General features: G+C 39.5%; 1 long non-coding RNA gene across 1 annotated transcript; it reads left to right on the forward strand.

Moving 5' to 3' along the window:
* Positions 1 to 3143: 3143 nt before the first annotated feature.
* LOC118489013 lies at positions 3144 to 5435 on the forward strand. Its single transcript, XR_004885784.1, has 2 exons — positions 3144 to 3477; positions 4877 to 5435. It is a non-coding gene; the product is annotated as an uncharacterized LOC118489013 (long non-coding RNA).
* Positions 5436 to 5687: the final 252 nt, after the last annotated feature.

The raw sequence follows: 5687 nt of genomic DNA on the forward strand, positions 1-5687 counted from the left end.
GCTTTATATCAATTTAATCGACAGTTTAAAGTGATTTGTGTGCTGAATTGACCTCAGTTTGTCTGTTTCCGCCGTTCAAACTGAGTAAAACTCTTCTTATCAACTCGTTCGGGTCTGAAAACGATCCTACAACACGCTTAAATGCGCATTTTGACCGAAACTACCACTCGTCACTACGCCTAGTCAACGTGGTAATCAGTAGGTATAGTCACTAGGGACCATAACCATCGTGATTACGCTCACGTTGCGAAGTTCAAGCGAACTTCGTGTTGACCAACTCGTGGTCAAAGCAGAAAGTCAAACACTGTTTGACTCTCCCGCTCGAAAAGCAATAAAAGAACGAAAGAAGCTTACAAAGGGTCCAAGCTAGGGAGAACTTGATCTTAAAATCTCAGGTATGAAGTATTATAACTTTAACTTAGAGAAATCAGATCATGGGTGTAGAAAATGGAGTGAAGGCATGGCTTTATATAGTTTTGGCAAAACTGTTAGGATCGTTTCTTGCTAAGGAGGGAACGATCTAAGCCATACATGTGGGCTAGTGGTTTTTAGAATACCATGGGACATCAAATACAAGTCCATAGTATGCAAATCAGGGGTTAAAAACCACTGGAACAAGTGGAAAAGACCAAATTCAATGTTTATGCATTTTTGTTGTGCTGGTGGTGGCTTACGGATCGTAAGGTCCTAAGCATACGGTCCGTAAGGACCTTGCAGATCAGCAACTTTCAGAAAATGACAATTTAGCCCATGCACCTTGTTTCGTCGCATTTTGGCACTTCTAACACCCGTCAAACTCATTTTCAAGCTCCACAATAATGTTAAAGCATAGGGCATGAAATATGCTTGAAAATATTTCAGATGTCAGTTCATTTGGCCGTACGGTTAATTACGACGGAAATCGTAACAAACGCGTGTACGATCCAAATTGCGAAACGAATGAAGTTTTTGCATTCCAATCACTAAAATAACATATTTTAATGATTACGCAAAATTTTTCGATGTCCGGATATATTCAGAACGTAAGATATGCGCGAAAATGCAAACTTATGCACTTTTTGATGCTTTTAGTCCCTATTGATTAAATAAGTTTATTTTAGCATACCGAACCCCTCAAAGCCTATTTCTAAGCTATGTAAAGGATATTTAGGGTATGTTTAACTTATGATCAAGTTCCGGAATGTTCGTTACCAAACAAATCGGTATAGTTTCGTAGTTTGACACAAATATTCCTTGCGATCGAACAAACTTGTTTTCGACACACCAAACCATCCAAAACTTATTTCTAAGTTATGTGAAGGTTATTTAAGGTATGTTAAGCCTATGTCACTATTCCGGAGTGTTTTTCGCGTTAAACTGACTGCATTTACACACCAGTTTGCGTATAACTTTCCAGAAAGCGATTTAAAGCTTTGAAATTGGAATCGAATCAAATCGTAAAATCATTAAACACAAATACACACATAATAACACCAAAACACATTGTTTTATTAATAATTAACATTGTTTTAGATTGTACATCGATTACAGAGCACAGTTGTCACATTAGTGCTTAATGACTGTGCTAAATTACAATTTATTTACTTGAATTGCTTCTGATTATTACCATATACATACATGTGCATCATATATTGCTTAAAGTCTTGTCATTATTGCATGAGAACTTTATTGACTCAAAAGATGCACGAAATACAGTAAGCACAACTCCAGGATCTCTCCAAATTTACGGTTACATAGCCGTGAACCATTTATTAATAATCACCAACGATCACCCATAACCCCTGAACCCCCTCCGTCGCTGCAAGAATGCAGGACCATGGACTTTGTTTGTCAACTACCTTCTGCGGAGCGTACACGCTAAGGATATTGATACCCACTTCGCTCCCCTTAATTGACCTGCAAAGTAACAGGAAGTTAGTCTTTCACACACGAATTAAGAGAAAACAAAATAGGGTCCCAAACGCAGAGAATGCCTCCAATTGACGAATAGGATTAACGACCTCCTCCTATTTAGAGTTGTTTGTTTCCTGAAACGAGATGAAAGAAACCTTCTCCATAGTCTTAATCTCACTAATCCACCCAACTTTTTTCTCCACCCCGAAATCCTTAACGTTAATCCAAAGGATATTCACTGATAACCCCCATTAATGCCTTCTTCTATAAACGCTGCTTTCACCTCTTCTTGAATGGTCTCCAAATTTGTTCTTACAATTATATCAAGATCAGTAGTATCCATCTCCACTGCGTCTATATCGATGACCTGGGTTTCTTCTACAACCTCTCCCTTTTCCACACAAGTGTCGTCGATATCTCTAGAAGCCCACGACATATTACTAGAAGCCTCAGGTGAATTGTTTAAATCCATTTCACTGGGCTCTGTAGGCTTAACACCCACTCCCCCATTAAACCCTTCGCTAAAGCCCAACACCTTACCTGGGCCCCCTAAGTCGAAGATATCATCCCATTGAAATGGGTCTTCACTCCTGGACCGCTTTCTAGGCCTGCTGGAAATTGTTAGCCCATGCTTCCTTAAAGGAGGGACCTACTAGCGCATTAATTTCACTATCTTTCTGGGGTGACGAAATAGAGAACACGCAGGGATCACTCAACTTCAACTCCTATGCAGAAAAGCCCCAAGTGTTTCATGTGCCGCCTTCTAGGCTTCCCCATGCAAGCAAGATGATCTGCCTCCCTCACGACTATTCGCATTACCCACCAGAACCCTAGCCACCTCCGACACTTCCCCATCGTCGTCCCCCATACCATCTTCTCTTTGACCCTCAAACCAGCCGGCCAACACCAGCTAAGAGATTTCTATTTTCTTCCCTTTGCCAGTCAAAACCTTAATACGCTCAACTCAGAGAGCACCCTCATCCTCCTGTAATTGTGAAGGATGAACCACAATGCCAAACTTGCTACCAACCGAATCAAACTCATTTGGCATCCACCTATTGGCCAGATGTATTTTAACAAGGGTACACTGTTAAATCATCCTTTTTTTTAGTATAGCATATACCGATAATGGTATGATTTAGTTAGCTGATTAGTTTTTTTAGAGTAAATAGAACATAAAGGTTTTTTTTAATTGGTACATCTCTATCTATTAATAAGGAAACGGAATGAATAGTGAAAGGAGTCGTGTATCATCTTCATTTGTTAACGGGGCGGTGCCTTCACCCATTCAACCCACATATAAGGCGATGGTAGAGAGAGGAATGGACTAACAACGGTGGATTGTGGTAACGGAGGATCCGCCGCTGCTGGAGACCGTCTTGTCCAATCTGCGACTATTCGAGCTTGGTCTTTCTCTACATGTCATTGATTTTCTTGGCCAAGCGACTATTCAGTGGAGGCCCGCCGTTGTCGGCGGCCATTTGAGGCCATTTTCTAGCGGCGATGGTTATTTCAAGGAGGCCCATTGTTGCGGCGGCGATTAGAGCCCGTTTTTGGCAGGGGTGAGCTTCAGATTTTTCCATGGTAATCTTTGTATATCTCCATTTTTTATGTTTTATACTTTTAGAGCTTTTGGTACATTGCATGACTTCTCTCATATGAGAACTCTTTTGATCTATAAAGCCTAAAGAGTTTTTGGTGTAAAACCCTAAGTCTCCTATGAATTTTTGGTTGGTGGAGTCTGTTTGTTGATATCCAGTAGTCTTGATTATTGGGTTTGTTCGTGACCAAGAAATTGTAAAAGTGGAATCTTTTCATGTTATGAACTCAAAGTTCAAGATTCTGAATTGGAGTTATGATAGTGTTGCTGTTATGAAACCCTAACGGGTCTTTGTTCCCGAACGTGATCTTTGATTTATGCGATTGTAGCCATTAACAACCCAGTTGAATTTCACCCGGCCTATTGGAATTAAGGGTAAATGGAACTGAAAGTTATATTCAGTTATTGCGTCTCGGGTTTGTTTGCTGGCTATGATGACTTTGGTATAAAAGAAGGTTATATATTGCATAACAAGGATGGCGAGTGCATTATTTGCTACTAGCAACCTGTTATGCAACCACGACAACCTCAATACCTTCTGAGCCATCTATTACAAGTCATTAAAAAAACACAAAACAAGTTCCAGTTCCGTGAACAACCTCATTAAAGTAACTGAATCATTTCCGTATAAGTGGATCAGTAAAAAAAATGGAAACTAGGGTTTCATGTAACTTCAATGACTATGGTTGGCAGTCGTTGGGGTGTTGTGATAGGGTTGTCCACAAATGGCTCAATATTTCCACTAATAGTTCCGATTACAGTGCTGATTTTGATGATAGTGTTTGTGATCCTGTTGATGCACGTTAGTTGACCGCTTTGTCGTTGATTTGAATGTTGTTTTATTGTTTCTATGATGTTGTGTTTTGACTTTTGAAGGTTAGGATTTAATGGAATTTATTTTTTCAGATGCATTGTGTTATCAATCAAATGAATCGGGATTTAATGATAGGAATCAAGTTAACTTTCAGAATGATCCTAATGGTAAAAAAAACTTTGATGTGACTTTCCGAATGATCCTAGTGGTAAAAAATTTTGATGTGTTTTATGTTGTTGATATATATATTTTTTGAATTTAGATTAGTAGTTCAATATGGACTTTTTGTTTATTGAGTTTTGTGAAGAAAGGGCTTTGGGGCCGGGTGGGACTGGTTGGGTGGCTTCATGAATGGATTGAACCGTTAGTTTTTTGGGTCGGGGGAGGTTGGGGTGGGTGGTTAAGGATAAAAAAGTCTATAGAGTAGGTCAAATAGTTGGGTGGTTGGGTTGCATTTCAATGCAGGTGGAGTTTTAGGATGGGTCTAACGGCTCGATACCTTCTGTTTTCCATTTGTTGTATTTCTTGTGGTGGTTGGATCATGTCTTTATGTTCCTCATATCAACTAGGTATGGCAGCAAGAAGAGTACTGAAGCAGAGTGCAGGAGGAAGTGGATGGTCTGGTGGCGGTGCAAGTAGCGGAGGTGGTGGAAGTTTGGGCAAGAAAAGTAACAATGGTTTTGGCTCAGGTGATACCTAAGTGGTTGCAAATGACGGATGGGGTGGCCCTAAAAGAGTACTAAAGCGATAGGAAATGACGGTGGCGCCGGTTGGGAACAGAAGAATAACGGAACTTCTGGTTCAGGTGGTGAGGACAAAGATGCTGCTAATAGTGGGTGGGGAGACAATGGTTAGGAGCAGAAGGACAAGGATGCAAATAATAGCGGATAGGGTAGCAGCAAGAAAAGTTCTGCTGGTTGGTGATGCTAATAAAGTAATGGCAAAAAGAATCCTTTTAACTGATGTGTTCTAAGTAAGGTATTCATATTCTGTTTGTATAGGCATAAAACCCTTCTTATTTTATTGTGACCGTGGTTTCAAAACTTGCTACTACGACAGCAAGACAGCACAAAAGTAAGAAATGTCCAAAATCTTGATTGATTTACATGCTCTTATATGGTTTTTGTGTCTTTATTTATTACATGATGCCAAATATATTAGTGTTTGCATTGATCAGCTTCTGCAATGGCCTGCAATGGCCTGCAATGAATTCATTTTATCATGTTGTTGCTATACTCGGTATTCAAAAAAATATAGATATTTCTATTTTTTGAAGTTTATGATTTTGACAACTTTGTGGGCATACTTTACCTTTCTTATAGTTTTAATAAATGGTTACCTTAAAATGTCAAAACAACCAACCTATTTTTAACTGCAACT

The sequence above is a fragment of the Helianthus annuus genome, chromosome 17 (genome assembly GCF_002127325.2).
Source record: "Helianthus annuus cultivar XRQ/B chromosome 17, HanXRQr2.0-SUNRISE, whole genome shotgun sequence".
NCBI lineage: Eukaryota > Viridiplantae > Streptophyta > Magnoliopsida > Asterales > Asteraceae > Helianthus > Helianthus annuus.